Genomic DNA, 19,714 nt, shown 5'->3' with positions numbered 1-19,714 from the left:
GGTGCATGGCACCTAGATCAGCAGTGCCTGGAAACTAATCAGCTCTCTCTCCATAGGGAAACAACGACTTCGCCTGAGCAAAGTGGTTCTACAACTGATCATCTGTACGTGGACATAGGAACGATAAAATGACATGGATGAGGCATTTTCTCATATTTTGCAAGATAAAATGTCAGAAAACAAAACAACACAAATAGGCATTTTCCATCTGCATTACAACATTATACATAAATATGTGTATACATATATATATATATATATATATATATATATATATATATATATATATATATATATATATATACAAACATAATCAGCGTTGTAATGGCTGACGGCTGAGGGCAATTCAGACACACGTGAAACAACAACCATTGACAGAACGGGGAGGAGACATAACAGAAACATTACAAATGCACGTGTCGAAATGTCACGATTGTCAAAAAGGGAAAAGCAGGTGTTCGCTCACATGCTCCACAGCGCGCTGCTTAAAGGGGAACTCGTGACAGAACCCCCCCCCCAAAGGCACTCCTCCCGGATCCATCTCCATTGGCGGCCCCGGCCCCCTGCGCACAATGTCCCAAGCAGAACCAGGAGACCGCACGTCGTTCTTTGCACAACAAAAAAACAGAGCGAAGTTCACGGTAGAACAGGAAAGCAGAGTGACGTCCTCGGCGGAGCAGGAAAGCAGAGCGACGTCCTCGGCAGAGCAGGAAAGCAGAGCGACGTCCTCGGCGGAGCAGGAAATCATAGTGATGCCCTCGGCTGAACAGGAAATCAGAGCGAAGTTCTCAGCAGAACAGGAAAGCTGAGTGACATCCTCGGTGGAGCGGGAAAGCATAGTGACGTCCTTGGCTGAACAGGAAAGCAGAGCGACGTTCTCAGCAGAGCAGAAAAGCGGAGCGACGTCCTCGGCAGAACAGGAAAGCAGAGCGACGTCCTCGGCGGAGCAGGAAGGCAGAGTGATGTCCTCGGCGGAGCAGGAAGGCAGAGCGACGTCCTCGGCGGAGCAGGGAAACAGAGCGACATACTCAGCAGTGCAGGAAAGCGGAGAGATGTCCTTGGCTGAACAGGAAAGCAGAGCGACGTACTCAGCAGAGCCTGCAGGCTGAACTTTGTAGGCTGTGTCAGCGGATTCGGGCGTGAGCATAACTTGGTTGGACAGGTTAGTAAACGTAGCCAGGAGTAGAGCTTGGTTGTCTGTTTCAGCAAACTTGGGCGTGAGCATAACTTGGTTGTCCCTGTCGGCAGACTCGGGCGTGAGCATAACTTGGTTGTCCCTGTCGGCAGACTCAGGCGTGAGCAGAACTTGGTTGTCCCTGTCAGCAGACTCAGGCGTGAGCAGAACTTGGCTGTCCGTGTCGGCAGACTCGGGTGTGAGCAGAACGTGGTCGGCCGTGTCGGTAGACTTGGGCTTGAACAGAACTTGGTCGGCCGTGTCAGTAGACTTGGACGTGAGCAGGGCTTGGTCGGTCATGTCAGCTGACTTGGACGCGAGCAGGGCTTGGTCGGTCGTGTCAGCTGACTCGGACGTGAGCAGGACTTGGCTGTACGTGTTAGTAGACTCGGGCTTGTGCAGAACGTGGTCGGCCGTGTCGGTAGACTTGGACATGAGCAGGGCTTGGTCGGCCGTGTCGGCAGACGGGCTTGAGCAGAACTTGGTCGGTCATGTCGGCTGACTCGGACATGAGCAGGGCTTGGTTGTCCGTGTTAATAGACACTTGGGACAGTAACTGGGCTTTACAGTGGATCTGTGGAGCTGAGACCCCCTCCTGAACCTCAGGCTGGAGCTCTGGTGCTGGAGCCTCCCTGTTGACCTCTAGCTGGAGCTCGGCAGGTGAGCCCACCTCGTGGGTCTCAGGTTCGAGCTCTGAGGTTGCCAGGTTAACCTCCGGCTGGGGCTCTGCATGAGTTTGCATGTAGTAGTGGGTAAACGGAAGGGCAGGTTTGCCTGCCAGACTTACCCCCCCGAGAAGTTGTTCTAGCTCGACCCTCGCCTCCGGACTCCCCCACAAACTGTTCTACACTGTCCAGGTTCCTACAGTGCTTATCCAGTAGGAGCTGCAACCACTGACGGGCCGGTCCAAAGAACCGGGACCACATGAATCGGTGCCATTGCTTCTCCTCTGGCTTCGGGTCAAACAGGCTGGAAAAATAGAACTGACAGTCTACTAGAAAATATTCCGGGGATCCGAAAAATCCGTCAAATGGATCAGGAAGCTCCATAAATGTCCCTTGTGGGAATTGGATTGAGTCCATAGTGGGGACGGTTGGCGTCGACTACCGGGTTCTGCGTTTTCTCCGTTCTCCTGCTGCATCCATGTTTTAGGTGGAATATTCTGTTACGTATCGTGACGCAACGGAGATAAGGACGGATGCAATCACAGGTTAACAGTTTTATTTAAGAGACACAGGCAGGTAAATCCAAAACATAATCCAATAACGTAATCCAGAAACAAAAAGGTCAGACGATTGACAAACAGGCATACATGGGACAAAGCAGGAATCAAGGTCGCGGTCACCGGATACAGGGTCGAGATACCAAACAAAAAACATGAACAATAGCGTGGGACTGGGAGCGGAGAAACAAGCGTGACTTAAACAAACGAATCTAAACATGACTATGACTATGACTATGGAAAGGACTCTAAACTAATCTACTCTAATATATCTTATCTAAGTTACTTATCTAATATTCCACGCTGTGTGCTGGGAGGCGCGCGGTATATATACAAACATAATCAGCGTTGTAATGGCTGACGGCTGAGGGCAATTCAGACACACGTGAAACAACAACCAATGACAGAACGGGGAGGAGACATAACAGAAACAAACAAATGCACGTGTCGAAATGTCACGATTGTCAACAAGGGAAAAGCAGGTGCTCGCGCACCTGCTCGTGCACGCGCGCTCACATGCTCTACAGCGCGCTGCTTAAAGGGGAACTCGTGACAGACTGTAATTGTCTGTACTTTTAGACTACAGTGTGTGACTGTGTGTTTGATATAAACAACAATATCATTAAAATGACAAAGACATTCAAATTCTCATTTTTAACACATACAGTTCCCACTACCGGAACAGCAAGGCCAGTTCATTTGCTTTTGCTGTAGACTGAATACATTTGGGTTTCAGCTTTTGTTTGAACCCACCCAATTTGTAGGTGAGCAAAAATATTAGAACATGTGACTGACATGTATTTTGTGTTGCTAAGGTGTGTTCTGTTAGATTTACTTTATATAATTAACAGCTTTGAACATCTACACTTGGTTTGAACCCTAGGTTTCGCCTGTGAAGACTGCATTTGTTGTTAAAAGGGATAAACCACCATGAAGATCAGAGAGATGTCTATGGGAGAAAAGTGAGAGATTTTGAAACTGGGAGAAGAGGGAAAATCAATCAGAGGCAGTGCACAGACATTGGGTATAGCCAATACAACAATCTGGAATTTCGTGAAAAAGAAAGAAACCGCTGGTGTACTGAGCAACAGACACCGAACGGATCGGCCAAGGAAAACAACAGCAGCAGCTGATGACAGAAACATTGTGAGAGCTGTGAAGAAAAACCCCAAAACATCAGTCAGTGACATCACCAACCCCCATAGGGCGGGGTGAAGGTCTCACAATCCACCGTTTGAAGAAGACTTTGAGAGCAGAAATATAAAGACCGTAAAATAAAGATGCAGACCATTCATCAGCAGTAAGAATCAGAAATCCAGATCTTCAATGATGTAACTCGACTCAACACAGGACTTCATCAGGGGGAAAAGTGGAAGGTTTTAGACTGGACAAGTCAATCACCAGACCTTCACCCAACTGATCAGCATCTCACCTCCTAAAGAGGAGACTGAAGGGAGAAACCCCCGAAACAAACAACTACTGAAAGAAGCTGCAGGAAAAACCTGGAGAAGCTTCACAGTAGAAGAAACCAGCAGTTGGATGCAGTTATTGCGAGTAAGGGAAATGCAGCCAAATATTATGTGTTATTTACTTCAAGACTTATATGTTCTTATACTTTTGCTTTCCTAAACATTGGGTGGTCTCATACAAAAGGTGCCATGTTCTACAGTAAGTTGTTTAACACGTCTAGATGTAAATATGTGGAAATGAAAGCTGAATTCTGATCCATCTTTTCATCTCAATAGAACTGGGCTTGCTGTTCCAATACTTTTGGACCCTGGCAACACAATATTTTAAATGAGATTTTCTCAATTCTAAGCAAATTAGGTATGACACAGTAAAGAAGCGACACATAAACGTGTATGATTCCTCTGAGCATTCCTTGTGTGTGGTCCAACATTTCTTCAGTTCCCTGATCACAAATTTAGTTCCTTTCCCCTTTACTGTTGGACACAAAAATGGAAGAAAGGTTTATTAGGACGTAGCAGAGATCATTGCTGCCTTGGATGAGTGTGTGTTGCTAGTACAGTTAGCTCACTTTGCTAATAATAATCCTGGAACAACTTTCCAACCAGCATTGCTTAATATCGTAATTATTTTGAGGCTTAACAGCTTTTCAGTTCATTGTTTTTAAGGAGCGTTGCTTTTACACAGTATTGCAACACGCATGGGTTCTCAATATAACCACTTGCTTTCTAATACGGTGCTATAGAGACCCTGAGACATGGTGGCTAAGGGACTGCAATGTGTTGACAATGGTGTGTGTGTGTGTGTGTGTGTGTGTGTGTGTGTGTGTGTGTGTGTGTGTGTGTGTGCGCGCGACACATTCATTTTCCAGCACATCAAATACGGAAATGAGGCCAAGAGGTCTAACACACACACACACACACACACACAAGCAATACCAGTCAAGCATTGAGAAGCTCTTCAAATGAAGTGCCACCTGTGATTCAGTCATCCACAAATCTCTCTCTCTCTCTCACACACACACACACACACACACACACACACACACACACACACACACACTTTTTTAAAGAACTTTCACTGCTTTAAAGAGAAAACACTTTACATATAGTAGGGACAGAATATTGATTCATTATATAGGGTCATTATTTCACACTCTATGTAATGCACTTCTACAAGGGTTCAGCTAATGGATATATGGATAATCTTCCATAAGTGAATGTCAGAAGGAATTGTTCCCATAGTTACTCAGATTATCTATTAAAGGAAAATAAACTTGAAATAAAATCCAGAGGGAATTCCGTCGTGACCAAAGCTGTGTAAATGAGTGCAGGATGTCCATCACTATCAAACAACCTCCAATAGTCCAGAGGCGCATGGACACCGTGGAGGCCAGTGTTGAACACGAGAGAAAATCCTCCCAGACTGTGGACATCGAAGGAGGAAGGAGCTCACTGAGCTGTAATGAAGGTGATGTTGATGGACACATGCTTCCACGCTGCACTCTTAGTTTCAGAATCAGCGATTTCAGCTGAGATCACCGACAGCTCTTACACACGAGTGCATTTAACAATGGGAATGTCCTTAAATACTGTATCATGATGCGTAGATTTAGTGTTATTGCACTGATCTGTTTATTTTAGTCACAAACAGCCAGAAAATAGAGAAATACTTTCTGTGTCACTTATGGAAAAGTTTGACTGGTGAAAGTTAATATTCTTGCAAACCTTAGCTACTACACTGTATATGTGATGCAGATTCCTAATACTGTATGTGCACTACATAGGAAATGTAAAAATGGTGATAGTTCACAATAAATTGTTCCTTAATCCTACAATTTTATGACTTTTATGCAGTCAGTATTTTGCTTCTTATGGCTTTTTTACCCTCGAAAATGTAGAAAATGCCTCATGCTTTGTGTCCACATCTATTATTTATGTATTTTATCTGTCTTTCTTTGACGCCTGCTGACTGTGTGTATGTTTGAGATATTGAATATGTCCGTGTGTTAAACAGAGATAGTGAGAGAACGGTCATGTCCTAGATGTCAAAGCTTCGAAAGCTTCATTCCTCATCACTTCCTTTCTGTTTCCGAGCTGGGTTTCAGATAAGACAGAAATGCAGATTTCAGGAAAATGAAACACCCTGGAATCGGCAGAATGGAGTCATATTAATGCTGTTTGTAAATTATTGTTGTTTTTTCCAAGCTAAATAAATAAATAAATATACAGAGAGTTATAAATCATCTAACAGGAAATATTTGCCCCCACTGTAGAGAAACTCTGCTCACTTTTACAGGTCGTGTTATTGGGAAACAGACACAGGAAGTTGAGGAAGCTTTTTTTATTCCTCTAAGATCTAAAAACACTCCGCTAGTTTAACAGGAGAGGTTGTGGTTTATAATGAAGTCTTTTAAGCTGAAAAATATTATTGTTTATATTAAAAAACTTCCTGCAATCGAGAAGGTTTTCAAAAACTTTTCAAAGAAATAGCTGAACTTCCCAGGGTGCCATTACTTTAACACCATTTCATCAAGACTAGTAATTGTGTGGATTTGAGTTAAGTGGACATCTCTAGGGCTTCTTCGGTCAAACTGCCTTGCTGTTGGGGCTTTTAGTCCCGTTAGCATGCTCATAAATCTTCATTAATTAAGTGGATAAGTGACATAGGGAGCGAGTGGCCATATGAAGTGCACTCTGCTGCAGGCTGTTTGGACAAAACCTCCAAAAATAAAATGCCATTATGTCCCCAGACCCGGGTTCGGTGGCGCTTTCCGGTGTCGTTAGGTCAGTGTGATCCTAATGAATCCTGATTATGAGCATTGATCCAGAGAAAGACTGCTGTAGGGAACAAGTGGCTGAGGCAAGTGTGCACTTTGCTGAGGGTCATTCACCCAAAATGTCCTAAACTCCCTAAATGAGCTGTTTTACTAAAAGCCTGCTGGAGTTTTCAAGCTTACTCACATGGAAATGCTAATGCTAATGAAGTAAAGTGGAACAGGAGACCACGCCTCATGAGGAATGGACAAAATAATGCAAAGAGAAATTATTTATTTAGTTACCGTTGTTTTGTAGGTTTTTCAGTGACCTTTTTAGAACAAGGTTTAAAAATGAGGCTTGAAAATAAAAATAAAATGTACCTATCCGTTATTAATAATTCATTTACTACTGCTAAACACCCCCCCCCCCCTTTGTTTGTTTGTTTATGTATTTTATGTATCTTTACTGTTTGTCCCCATGGACCCATATAGTAGCAGGTTTTAAAAATACCATAAAAATACAATTTAAACACACTGAAGAATTCAGGAACTTATTTATATCTAGTAATGCATTTATTTGCTTTTTTTAAATTAATTTATTTATTTCCAGTGACCACATTTAAAATAGGGCTTAAAAGTATAATTAAAATTACATATTTTTATTCTTTAATCATAATTTATTGTTTGTTTGTTTGTTTGTACATGTACCTTTTTATTTTCTCTTTTTTTTCAAATGATCTATGACATAGAACCAGCTTTAAAAATGAGGCTCTAAAATAAACCATTGGTTTATTATTTATTTGTTTGTTTAACTGTTTCTTTGTTTGAGACATCACAGTTGAGTACAAATAAAGCGTACACGAGAATTAGGACACTGTGACTTTAATTAATTATCTCGTTACCATGGTAATTTAAATTATGTGCATTCTTGTTGTTGTCTTGTCTCAGTGTATCTGTTCCTTCCAAAAATGTTATCTCAGATAACTCAATCTAGCTATTCAAGTCTCACATGTGATCTAAAAAATACAATTAAAATTAAACATTAAACAAACAAACAACTAGCTAAATAAATCATAGATAATAGATAGATATCATAGATTTGTTAATGGGATATGAACACAGTAATGTTTTATATGAAGTAGTGATATCACTGAAATCTCTCTGGTTCCTGTTTATTATTTTTTTATGAAATCAATTCAAGCGTCTCTCTCTCTCTCTCTCTCATCTTAAGCAGAAAAAAATACAATAAAAAATGTTCTATTGTTTCCACAAGAGAGTTCATAACAATGTTCTCCTTATTGACGTGAATTAAAATGAATTTAGTGTAGGATAGAGTCGCTGTCTCGGGAACTCGGGGTCAAATCCAATCCGATTTCAGTCCGATTCTGTGCTGGTCTTCTGAGCAGACGGTCTCTAATGTGTTTGATCTTTAATGGAGAACACGGCCATCAAACGAGCGCTGGGTTTAAAGAAACAGTGTTAAAGCCCTTTCCATTAATAACCGAGAGAGAACGGAGCGATTTACGATGGAGTCTAAACGCAGCTTCAATAATTTATTACACTGAAAGTAAATTATTATCAGCACACAGGAAAGAAACCATCAGCAGTAACAACTGCGCAGGAGAAAAAATCCTTTATCCTCCTTCTTACACATAGAAAGATGTGGAGAGTGGCATAAAGAATCAAATTATTATCACCAAAATTTAAATGAATAAATATATAAATGGGAATGTGAAACTCTTTATGTGCACAGCTCATCGAGACACGTTCCAGACAACGCAAACCTGTAACTGCTGCCAAAGGACATTTCACACCGAGGGAGTGAATACCTTTAGATTTATTTTTTACATTTTCAAATAATTCTGAGCACATATAAATAGTTCATTTAAATTCTGTAAAGAGTCACTGGAGCACAAGGAGCAGAAAACGCCTCTTTGTGATATTCTTAAATCTGATGTTGCAACACATCTAACAGAGAGATAATCACGGGGGGGGGGGGGGGGGGGGATACTTTTTCACCATCTATCCAACCTGCAAACTGAACCATTTTGCTGAGACGTGCAAATCTCTGCTATAAAACTCCCATCATTGCGCATTTATTTAATTTATGTACAGAAATAGTATGTTTAGCCTGATGTGCTATGAATATTCATGAGTAATTTGCATATTCGTACAGTTATTGTTACTGGTGCTCATACGGTTGTCATGGATCGGACTTGTTTGTCCAGAACATCTCACAGATGTTAGATCGGATTGAGATCTGGGGAATTTGGAGGTCGAGTCAACACCTTGAACTCTTTGTCGTGTTCCTCAAACCGTTCCTGAGCAAGTTTTGCAGTGTGTCAGGGAGCATTATCCTGCTGAAAGAGGACACTGATATTAGGGAACACCGTTACCATGAAGAGGTGTACTTGGTCTGGAACAATGTTTAGGTAGGTGGTACGTGCCAAAGTAACATCCATGTGAATACCAGGATCCGAGGTTTCCCAGCAGAACATTGCGCAGAAATAGCAGCATTGTCATCAGACCAGGCCACCTTCGAACATTGCTCCATGGTCCAGTTCTGATCCCCATTGTAGGAGATCTCGGTGGTGTACAGGGGGTCAGCATGGGCGCTCTGACCGCTCTGCAGCTACGCAGCTCCATACGCAGCAAGCTGTGATGCTCTGTGTGTTCTGACTCCTTTCTATCAGAAGCAGCATGAACAACTTCAGCAGGTTGTGCTGCAGTAGATCTTCTGTGGGATCGGATCAGACGGACTAGCCTTCGCTCCCTTCATGAATCTCTGAGCCTTGGGAGTCCATGACCCTGTCACCGGTTCACCGGTTCTCCTTCCTTGGAGCACTTTTGGTAGGTACTAACCCCTGCATACCGGGAACACCCCACAACACACAGATCACACATATATATATATATATATATATACTCAAAAATACGCCAAGTCTCTTTTCCCCCAGTATAAATGGAATATGAAACGATTCACAGTTGTGTAGGTGTTTTGAATTATTTTACGATTAAGCCCCGCCCCTTGCAACCATCACACATTAGTAATGTTTCCGTAATCTCGTCTCAATTCTCTTGAAAGATGCGCTGACGAGGCGTTTATTAACCTATAAAGCACTAAACGGTCTTGCGCCACAATATCTAAGCGACCTTTTGGTTTTATATGATCCGCCACGCCTACTTAGATCAAAAGATGCAGGCTATTTGACGGTACCTCGAATAGTGAAGGCTACAGCAGGGGGAAGAGCTTTCTCTTATAGAGCCCCACAGTTATGGAACAGTCTTCCTATTAGTGTTCGGGACTCAGACACAGTCTCAGTGTTTAAGTCTAGGCTTAAAACGTATTTGTTTACTCAAGCCTACCCTGACTAGATTCTGTTCTACTACTTCGCAGTCATAATAATCTTTTTTCTCCCTCTCTCCTTTCGCCGAGCCCCACATGAATTTATGGAGATACTAGAGATCCAGATCCTTTCTGCCTCTGGATGGAGCTCAAATCTTCTCTAATTCCAGACTGCTGGGACTACGGCTGCTCCTAAGGCCATACAGACTTCATATAAATCCATAATGAACTTTTTCACACTATCTGTTGTTACCCAGATGAGGACGGGTTCCCTTCTGAGTCGGGTTCCTCTCAAGGTTTCTTCCTCTTAAAATATCTTAGGGAGTTTTTCCTTGCCACCGTCGCCACTCAGTGGCTTGCTCAGTTGGGATAAATTCGCACCTTTAATATCTGTATACCATGTTGATATTTCTGTAAAGCTGCTTTGAGACAATGTCTATTGTAAAAAGCGCTATACAAATAAAATTGAATTGAATTGAATAGAAAGTTGTTTTTCACTTAACACAGATCCATTTTATTCAAATCTAAGACTCACGAGAAACTTTCATTTTGCTGTCACTCATGGCTCCGCCCAGTCTATCAGCTTGCCCCACCCCAAATCGTTTCGACCCCTCCTCTTCAGCTTATCCTCATCACTCTCTCTTCTAACACGACAGTCATGAAAATCACATATGATAAACACTCTGGACTTTGTTTGGAGTGTAAACTTTTTAATTTGCCTATGATAATGACACTCAGATCATAACTATGTGTGTGTGTGTGTGTGTGTGTGTGTGTGTCAGAAGTAGGTGATCTGTCCACCCACATTCATTACAGCTCATGTTCTCTTACACACGTATCGCTTAATTAAAATGGCAGATTAGTTTAAAATAAACTCTGTCGTCATGGCAACTGGAAGATCATACAGCAGCTGTACTGTTTAACAATACAAAAAAAAATACACGTAAAAAATATTTAAAAACACGCAGTGAAGGAGAGTGAACACTCTGGACTTGAGTGCCGGCTGATGCACATTTATTACAGAAGCAGTGACCTGCACCGCCTGTATGAACAACGTCTGCATTTATAAAAACATACACACTACAAATGCATAGCACGACTCGTTTCCGGCTTTAGATTTGAGTCCGAATCTCACTTTCTCACTTCGTATATCCTCCACTTTTAAAAGATGTTGGTTTGTGTTGAACTGTACTGCCACAAAGTCGGAAATTCATGATACACGCCATGGATAGTTTTTTTCTTTCAGTGTTACAGATATTAACATTTATCACATTTCTAAAATTCTTGGTCATGTGATCCCTAAACTCTTAACGTCAACAGATCTTATTCACTGGATTAAAAAAAACGAATGTAGCCATTGATATGGTGAAGTTTTCTGTAAGGAGACGTTTATGTAACGTGTTTGGAAGGAGTCTCCAGTGTCAGCGCTGTGTAACAGTCAGAGGTGAAGCTGTAACTTTAAGTTTCCCACCTCTTCATCACAGAGGAGTTTACCCTTCTTTACTGTTTCTCACTAACACACACTGAGATTAATTTTCTCTTATTAACTGCAAGAGAGAGAATAAAGAGAGAGGGTGAAGAGAGAGAATATAGAGAGAGAGAGAGAATAAAGAGAGAGAGAGGGTGAAGAGAGAGAGAGAATATAAAGAGAGAGAATAGAGAGAGAGGGTGAAGAGAGAGAATATAGAGAGAGAGAATAAAGAGAGAGAGAATAGAGAGAGAGGGTGAAGAGAGAGAGAATATAAAGAGAGAATAGAGAGAGGGTGAAGAGAGAGAGAATATATATAGAGAGAATAGAGAGATAGACAAGAGAGAGAGAGATAATATATAGAGAGAGAATAGAGAGAGAGGGTGAAGAGAGAGAATATATAGAGAGAGAATAGAGAGAGAGGGTGAAGAGAGAGAATATAAAGAGAGAGAATAGAGAGAGAGGGTGAAGAGAGAGAATATATAGAGAGAGAATAGAGAGAGAGGGTGAAGAGAGAGAATATAAAGAGAGAGAATAGAGAGAGAGGGTGAAGAGAGAGAGAATATAAAGAGAGAGAATAGAGAGAGAGGGTGAAGAGAGAGAGAATATATAGAGAGAGAATAGAGAGATAGACAATAGAGAGAGAGAGAGAATATATAGAGAGAGAACAGAGAGATAGACAATAGAGAGAGAGAGAGAGAATATATAGAGAGAGAATAGAGAGAGAGGCTGAAGAGAGAGAATATAAAGAGAGAGAATAGAGAGAGAGAGGGTGAAGAGAGAGAGAATAGAGAGAGAGAATAGAGAGATAGACAATAGAGAGAGAGAGAATAGAGAGAGAATATAGAGAGAGAGTGAAGAAAGGCTGGAAAGTATAATGAAATGTTCTTTAACAAATAAAAAATGGTAATAGTTGTCAAATTGCTGTGGTATAAGAGCAATAAAGCACTTGGACACATGCAGTTTGTAAAGTATTCGTGTGTATTCATGTTCGCTGTAGCCAGCTGTGAACGCACAGTTATGCGCAAAGAGAATAAAGAGACAAATTCATCTTTAAAGACTGCAATTATACAACTTCAGTGAGAGAGCAAGAAGTGCTTGAGCTAAAGTTGACAAAAAAAGTCCTAGAAGAAAGAAAGATGTCTGACAGCTGTGAATTTCTCTCAGGTTTGCCCTCCAGCTGTGAAGCGGGATGAGACGTGATAATTATAACCTGTAATCAGCCGAGGTTGGAGAAGGAACAGTGTGCGTTCCAGAAATCTCCAGCAATCAGTTTAATAACGCATGCTTAATTAACAAGCTTTTTTCTGACAGTGACTTCCCCAAAGATTCTGATTAAAATCCAAAGCTAAATATTTCCTAAAGCAAATCACCGGTAATAATGAGGGCGTAGTGATCATATTACATTCAAATCATACTCTAGAACTTAAATGCTTTTTATTTCCAAATATTTCTAAGAGTGCTAGCTAAGCCAAGTTTTTCAACTTCTGCTGTGTCAGTCATACAGAATGACCTGAACAGCTTCCTCACAAGCGTGTATGTATGAATATAAATACCCTACACCCTATAGGGGTCCACTCTGCTAATGCTAGGCAGCAAATGTACTTAAAATTCCCCTATCTGAAATTCAGAACTGCTCGCACAAGGCTGTATACAGAGGATTTAATACAGAAAATACACACATCGTTATTCAGGTCTTTCACTACAGAATTAAGCGCTATTCAGAAGTAGTGTGGAAGTTACACAAGGTGGGGGCGGAGTTAGTCTAAAACAGAGGCGTGTCTGGTTCTGCCTTTAACTACGACCTAATCTGAACTTAAGGGCATTTTTCTTACATGATATCGTGAAAATGATAAATGAGGTTAAAGTTTATCTGTAAGCATGAGTACTGGGTCAGATTCTCCTTCACACCCTGAACACATTTTCTTTATAGGACAGAGCATCGTATTAACACAAACACTGCTTTTATTTTATTGATTAAGCTCAAAATAGTGAATTAGAAGCATGATAAAACCACGTAGTACTGAAGCAGATGGACATGCAGCTTTAATCTATGAGAATGTGCATAAGTGACACTTCATACTGTGTAAGTATAGTTAAAACCTGCGTGGCTTTCTGTGCTCTGTCTCTGTCTGCTAAATCCTGTGACTATGAGCCAACAACAATCCTGTAAAATGGCTCAAATTTAATTGGTCAGAGACCTAAGGAATGTTTTTTTTTGGTTTTTTTTTAGAGTAAGCTTGGGGGATTTTATTCAGGGTAAGTGTTATTCACAAGTAATGTGTGGATAATTCCATGTGGAATACATGATTTGCAATATTAATTATAAGAAACACAGTGAAAACACAGGCTCTCAGCTTCAAGTACTAATCCAGTTAATTTATCGGGTAATATGAGTCTCCCTGTAGGAGTAATGCAGGATGGCACTCGGCTCTCACTGAGAGTATTATCCTGACTGTCTTTCAGGGAGTATTCAAAGTGTTCATGAGTCTGAGGATGTAATTATCTGATAACGCTGTCATCTCCTCACTGTTACTGAAGTGTTATTAGAATATAAACTTTATTGTGTATTATGTGAAAGATTCAGCTTTACACATTCCTGTGCATCATCAGCAGTGCACGCTAATACCATGTTTAGAAATCATTTTACACAGAGAGAGAATTATAAAGGAGAATGATATGATCAATAGCTGCACTAAGAAGGAGACACAAACCTGATCTGAGGTCAGTAGTAGGTCATTTACCACTTTAACCAGCGCTGATGAGGCCTAATTCGTGGCCGATGCACATATGCATTATGATGAGCATAGCTGCTGTACTACAACGTTTTCTAGGATCTTGGAGATAAAGGGGATGTTGGATATCGGCCTATAATTGGACAGCTGACAGGGGTTGAGGTCAGGTTTTTTAATCAGGGGTTTGATAACCCAGTTTAAAGGATTTAGATACATAGCCAGTGCTAATGCCGACACCAGTGAGAAACTCCCAGCAAACAATTCAAGATCTGAGTATCTGGGCTTCTACTTGGGCCATGGGCAGGTGCATCCCAAACTAACAAGACAGCAGCGATTGAGACCTGCCTGAGACCCAAGACCAAAAAGGGGGTGAGCTTAAACATTGAACTTGAACAGGGTGAAAGCCACAAGTTGGTGATGGAGCTCTGCTGAAATTCCTCATACCTCCTGAGTCTTTCTTCACACCCATACACACCGGATACTACACAAATTTTTCCAACAGTGCTTCCAAAAGTTCTCATTTCAGAGCCCACCAAAATGTCTGAAGGTGACCCGAAGCTGTTCAGATGGGAAACTGGAGTTTGAGGAATAATAACACCTCAATAAAACCTGGGTCCTGGGTCCTGTTTGTGCTCTAAACCGTTCACGTCAGTCACCGCACCTCCTGTAGGGGGCGATAGAGTAGAAAGACGATAGATAATTCTTCTGTTTATCATTTCTGTTTTTCTGAGTACGTTAGGAGTGATGGGGCAGATGGTTTGGGATGAGTTTTCCCATCAGAGAAAAAACAACAACACACACACACACACACACACACACACACACACACACACATACACCTTATCACGCTGTTGTGATATGTTGGTGTAAAATCTGAGCCTGAGGCGTTATCTCTGATCCTGTTCTTCCCTCAAGCGTGATATCTGTACAGCTCTGTTAAGACACTCGAGTCAGTTCACTCAAATCACTTCACTTACTGTTGATTTAAATGAATAACCATGTCGTTAGTGTGATTACAGAAAGTCTGAGTAAAGCTGAAGAGATTTAAAAAGAACGAAACGTAACACTGTAAAAGACGTGGAGGTGTTTAGCAGCATAGCGCTAAGATAATAACACATAGCACGTTTAACCTTGTGTAAGAAATGTAAAATTGAGATGCTGACATTTACAGTTGAGTTTCGAACCTGTTACAGGAGATACCTGATATAAATCAGTGCTCAGGACAAAAACATGAATAAAGTCAAATGTCCTAGAGCTTTGTTTTGTCATATTATCCTTCCTTTATTCTTTTAATTTTTTTCAAAATTCTGTGATGGCTTTGTGTTTCTTGTCGTTTAGGTTCAGGGTTAAGGTTAGGGTTGTCTTTTACTAAATATTCTTCATGAAACTTTCATGAAATGCTAATAGAGTTATAAATTGTTAGTGGCTGTGGATCGATAATACTGATTTACAACTGATTCAGTAGTGACTGTGGAGCATTTTATTCATTTAGTGTGTGTAGAGTGTTGTATTATTGTGCCTTATCATTATTACTTTATTTAACCTTATACTCTGATGCATGTAAAGCGTTAGACTCGTCTCCTGTTCTAATTAAACTTTGCTTTGTTGGGTTTTATAGCCAGGCCTTTAAAGTCAGCATGAATCTCTCTGTGCAGTGAATCAGACTCACATTTCCCCTGAGGTGATTCTTCACAGGATTTAACAGCTCTGATCTGACACTTTGCTTGATGACCAACTCGCTGTTCTCCGATTCTTCACACCATCACAATCGATACACAGTGTTTAAACCTGTGACGTGTTCACTACTCTCACACTCGTCCACATTCAGAACTCCAGCACTCTCTGTGCTGAAACTCATGAAGTACTCCCAAGCCCATAGCTTGTTCTAATCCGTTATAGTTTCTATAATAACAGCTCACTGACAGGGACTTGACAAGCCTAGGCTGATCATTTTCCTACAACAGCACACCACATTCATGTTTCATTCCTCACTTATTATTATTATTATTATTATTATTATTATTATTATTATTTATAATAACATGTTTGGATTATAAAGGAGTAAGACTTTTTTTATTGTACAGAAACCAAGCACACGATTTAGATTTAGATTTGATTTCTACAGGAAAAAAAAAATAGTTTTATTATGTTTGTTTCAGCTGCAGGATTGTGCACGTCTGCTGCTCACTGATTCATGATAAATGTGCTGCTCACAGCAGAACCCTTACTTGGGTTAAAAATAGAAATATTTATCAGCTGAGAGAGAAACAGGAGCTTTAGTATGAAGGTTATGTCAGTCTGGGAAGGAAAAGTAGAAAGCACTGTGTATTAATGATCACACTTGCTAGCTGAAATACTAGCATTAGCACCTAACCCAAGTGTACATATAAGTGCGTTTATAAGAAGTGCACTAGTGCACCATGGTGCATTTAAAACTTAAAAACTCAGCAGAGCTTCAACCTCAATAATGAATTAAATGATTTTGTATACAATATGGCCACCACATGTCAATCAATTCTAGCAGGGAGTTTAACCTCGGTGGAGTGCTTCTTTAAAACCTCTTTTATTTACTACTAAACTGCGTACTAAACTCTCTCTACAATTAGACAATTTGAAGTCTCTACACCAAATGATTTAGAAATTATTGAGCAATATGTAAATTGTTGCAAATTACTGAGCAATAAAGACTTCGGCTGGTAAAGTACTCAAACTTCTATAACTCATTACCGATCGAATGGATTCACCAGGAACTTCAAAAAAGGATGCCCGCTAAACACATTTTATAAGATAAGTAAACTCTAAATGACACGGCCGACCAAGTTCTGCTCACGCCCAAGTTTACTGATACGGCCGACCAAGTTCTGCTCACGCCCAAGTCTACCGACACGGCCGACCAAGTTTTGCTCAAGCCCGAGTCTGCTAACACGTACAGCCAAGTCTTGCTCACATCCAAGTCAGCCGACATGACTGATCAAGCCCTGCTCCCGTACAAGTCAGCCGACATGACTGATCAAGCCCTGCTCCCGTACAAGTCAGCCGACATGACCGACCGAGCCCTGCTCACGTCCAAGTTAGCCGACATGACCGACCGAGCCCTGCTCACGTCCAAGTTAGCCGACATGACCGACCGAGCCCTGCTCACGTCCATGTCAGCCGACACGACCAACCAAGCCCTGCTCACGCACTGACAGCCAAGTCCTGCTCACGCCCGAGTCTGCCGACAAGGACAGCCAAGTTCTGCTCACGCCTGAGTCTGCCGACAAGGACAACCAAGTTATGTTCATGCCCAAGTCAGCCGACGGGGACAACGAAGTTCTGCACACGCCTAAGTTTGCTGAAACAGACAACCAAGCTCTGCTCACGTCCACGTCTGCTGATATGACCAGCCAAGTTCAGCTTGCAGGCTCCGCTGAGTACGTTGCTCTGCTCTTCTGCTCAGCCGAGGACGTCACTCTGCCTTCCTGTTGAGCCGAGGACGTCCCTCTGCCTTCCTGTTCCGACGAGGACGTCGCTCTGCCTTCCTGTTCCGACGAGGACGTTGCTCTGCCTCCCTGCTCCGTCGAGGACGTCGCTCTGCTTCCCTGCTCCGTCGAGGACGTCGCTCTGCTTTCCTGTCCCGCCGAGGACAACGCTCTGCTTTCCTGCACTGCGGAGCCCATCGCTCTGCTTTCCTGCTCTGCTGTGAACGTCGCTCTGCTTTCCTGCTCTGCCGGGTATGTCGCTCTGCTTTTTTGTTTTGCCAAGAACGCCGTGCGGTCTCCTGGCTCTGCTTGGGACATTCTGCCCAGGGGTCCAGGGCCGCCAATGGAGATGGATGTTTCATGGCACTCCGGGAGGAGTGCCTTTGGAGGGGGGTTCTGTCACGAGTTCCCCTTTAAGCAGCGCGCTGTGGAGCATGTGAGCGTGCGTGCATGAGCAGGTGCATGAGCACCTGCTTTTCCCTTGTTGACAATCGTGACATTTCGACATGTGCATTTGTTTGTTTCTTTTATGTCTCCTCCCCGTTCTGTCATTGGTTGTTGTTTCACGTGTGTCTGAATTGCCCTCAGCCGTCAGCCATTACAACGCTGATTATGTTTGTATATATACCGCATGCCTCCCAGCACACGGCACGGAATATTGAGTTATAGTAGAATAGTTTGGATAGATTAGATAAGATATAGTATTGTAGATTATTTCAGAGTCCTTACGATAGATAACCACAGTCACAGTTCATAGTTTCATGTTTCATGTTTCGATTCATAGTCATAGTCATAGTTCAGGTAATGTTTCATGTTTCATGTTTAGGTTCGTTAGTTTAGTTCACGCTGGTTTCTCCGCTACCAGTCCCTCGCTGTTGTTTATGTTTCATGTTTGGTATATCGACCCTGTATCCCGTGACCGCGACTTTGATTCCTGCCTAGCCCTGTGTATGCCTGTTTACCGATCGTCTGAACTTTGCATGTTACTGGATTAAGTTTTTGGATCACGTTTTGGATTTACCTGTCTGTGCCTCTCTTAAATAACACTGTTCATACTGCACTTGCATCCATCATATCTCCGTTACGTCACGATACGTGACACTAAAATTGTCCTGGACCAGAGATGAGAACCTCAGTTCTATGGTCTCTGTATTGTTCCATTTGACCCAGCATGAACTGAACACAGGATTTGTTAAGGGTCCTTGGACCCCGCAGATCGCTGCTTGCGGCTATATTTTTTTAATATGATAAATACTCCACGTATATGTATGCTTTTTATATGAAAATGTTTCAGTCTAGTATATTAGAAGCTCTGAAAATATTTTTATTACAAATTTTATAATGCAGCCTATACTGTATGAAAGTTCCATGTAGAGTTAAATGATACTTTACAACTTGCACCAACCTACAAGAATCCTGCAGAATATAAAAAGTATTTACACCTAAACATCTATTTTGTTTTCTTTTTATTCTGTTAGGAGGATTTCTTCTTGAGGATAAACTGGACATGGACACCTGGAAGAAATTCTGGTTCTGTAAAGGAAGATGTAAACACATGCGATTATAAACGTACAAATCAGATTTTTATTATTTGGCATATTGGTGAGTATCATATACATATAAATCTAAATATACATGTAAATATACATTTACATATACATATACATATACATATAAATCTAAATCTAAATATACATATACATATACACTGCAAAGGGTTTTAAAAGTTTAGCATTAATGTAATGTTTTTTTCCACCAATGTTGGTCTTTACGTGTGCTGCATTCAAAAGCATTTAGGCTGTGATTAGATGTAAAACATCGCTTCAGTACAAATGCCTGATGAGATCAGGGTGGACATTCCATCAGCTAGAGGAGGAGAGGATTAAAACTCAGTTTATACACAATCAGCTGCTGAAATCATTCACGCTTTATTGCTCATGTTTGCAATCAGGTTGTTTTCTTTGCAGTGCATTGTGGGTCATTTCTGCTCCTGGAGTCTACAATAACAATCCTCAAGATGGCCACAGACATCCAAACACAGAAAACAGAGACTTTCTCCAACACCTCAGATAATCTGATATTA

The sequence above is a fragment of the Ictalurus furcatus genome, chromosome 6 (assembly GCF_023375685.1).
Source record: "Ictalurus furcatus strain D&B chromosome 6, Billie_1.0, whole genome shotgun sequence".
Classification (NCBI taxonomy): Eukaryota; Metazoa; Chordata; class Actinopteri; order Siluriformes; family Ictaluridae; genus Ictalurus; species Ictalurus furcatus.
The sequence above is the reverse complement of the archived record's forward strand: the minus strand, read 5'-3'. Positions refer to the sequence as shown.